Consider the following 2,280-nt stretch of genomic DNA (forward strand, 5'->3'; position numbering starts at 1 on the left):
TGCGGGGGTGGGGGGGGAGAGCTGCCATAATGGAAAAAGAAAAATAACCCCCAAGTCCCCGTAGGCAGGGCAGTCAGGTGCAGGTACGGCCGTTGCTGGGAGAGGGTTTTTGGAGGCAATCAAATGCCGCTGGAGGTTTGCAAATGGCTTCGCACCTGCGGCAAGGGCCCCCCGTGGGCATGGCCACGCTAGCCAAGCACACCCCAGCCCCCGCTGCAGGTGGGACCCCCACCCCGAATGCATTTCTCCACTGGGTGCCCTCCCCAGGACGGTCCAGCCCCGGCCCCTGGCAGGGTCTCCGCTGGGCCACTGGGGGAGCCAGGAGGGGAGGGCAAAAATCAAAAGCAAATTGCAGGAGTCAATGGCGCGGAGCCACGGGCAGCCTCAGCGGCTGCCGTGTGACTTTGATTCCCCTATCATAACCCCGAATTAAAAATTCAAGCAATTACTTGCATGGCTTCCCTCCGATTAGGCTGGGCCTCGCGTTCATTAATGCGGGCGCACAGAGAAAAGCCATTAGGTCGGCTGGCGGGGACGGTTTCGCTGAGAACAGTTCCGCTCCAGGAAGGAGCCGGGCGAAAGCCGAATTTCACACATCTCAGAGGCCGCCCAAGCACGGCTGGCCCCGCCAGGGCCCTGAAAGCCGCCTTTGTCTGCCCAGCCGGTCCCCAGGCAGGCGTCAGGGGTCCCTTGGGACAGGTGGCACACAGAGGAGCATCGCCGGGGCGGGCAGGCTGGTAAAAGCATCAGCCCGGTGCCCGCAGCATCAAGGGGAAGGGACTGACCCCTGAGTCACCGCGACATTTCCAGCAGCGCCGAGCCAGTTGCCCCCCCCAAAGTATTTACCCAGCCCAACTCTGTCGGGTGCGCGGGACCAGGCGGCTGCACGCAGCACAGCAGGAACATCGGCAGCTGTTGAATAAAGCTTTTCACGCAAGCCTGTTGCAGCCCTCTGAAGACTGGGCCAACACTCGAGCAAGATGCGGCAAGCTTTCCACCCAGCAAGCCTGGTTTTATGAGCAAATTTCAAGTTTTGCATAGTTTTCCCTCCCCTGGCAGTGCAAACGTTTCTCCTGCCTCCCCAGGAGCGGGTGCCTAATGCGTCGGTCACCTCCTCACCAGCTCCTGGTCCCCCGTGGCCTCGGCAGGCCTTCTGCCCAGCTTCTGCTCCCCATGCCCCCGCAGGAACCCCCCACCTTCCAGCAGCCGCCCATGCCAGCGTGCCAAGCGTGCTCATGCTTCACCACTGGGCCATCAAGGAAATTTGCTGGACTGAAAAAATAGCAGCACGTCTAGACTGAAATACCAGTCTGGGCTCCTGGGGAGCTGGAGGACCCCCCCGGGGCAGCGCGGGCTCCCTTTCCCTGGGGGTGGCACAGGGAGAAGCGAGCCCAGGGTTGTCCCCACTCCCCAGGTCTCGCCAAGCCCCTTTATCGTCTCTGTCCCCAACCCCGCTTGGCACTGCTGGTGCCCAGGGCCCTGGGGTGCCTCATGGTTTTCTTCCGCGCGCCTTCCCCCATCGCCTGCACCCTTCCTGCTGTGATCCTTCCCGCATCGGGCTTTCAGCCCTGGGGAAGAGCATCCCCTCGGAGCGGAGGCCGGTGCAATGGCCGGGTCAGACCCACCGGAGGGGGTCGGACCGTGCTGAAAGCCCCCTCGCCAGCCATCACCTCCTCCATGCAGGCGCTGCCGGGGGCCATCCATCAGTGCGACCCCGGAGCCGCCCCGAGGAGGAGTGACGGGAGGTTGCAGCAGGGCAGAGGGGAGAAAAGGAAAACAGACAGGATAAAAATCACCGAATTAGCGGGTCCTAGGGAGGGACGGCCTGCAAGATAGCGCAGAGCCATTTTTTATGGGAGAAACAGCAGGCATGAACTGAGGATCAGCCTCTTCCCCCTGACCCTGCCACTGGAAATCACCCCTGCCTTCGCCACCCCATTGCTCACGTACCGATGTGCTCTTACTGCCACCGGAGCCCCGGCCCCGCAGCGCTCGGCACCGCTGCCGCGACCCACCACCCCCCCAGGGTCCCACAGAGGGGCCAGGGGAGGGATCCTCCTCCCCCTCGCCTGGGGAGGTGGGCAGCAGCGAGCACCCGCGTCCCAAGGGGCACCGCAGCCCTCCCGCAGCCCTGCGCCTGCGGTCCCCGGGCCCCCGCAGAGCCGGGGCGATAACGATCGGCCCCACCCGCGGCCGCGCAGCGGGAGAAGCAGGGTTCGGGTTAGTACAGGGAGGAACACGCCTGCACCCTTGCGCCGGCGCCTCGCCCGGATCACGCTG

This window comes from Aptenodytes forsteri, unplaced genomic scaffold, assembly GCF_000699145.1.
Source record: "Aptenodytes forsteri isolate BGI_AS27 unplaced genomic scaffold, ASM69914v1 Scaffold66, whole genome shotgun sequence".
In the NCBI taxonomy this organism is placed as follows: Eukaryota; Metazoa; Chordata; class Aves; order Sphenisciformes; family Spheniscidae; genus Aptenodytes; species Aptenodytes forsteri.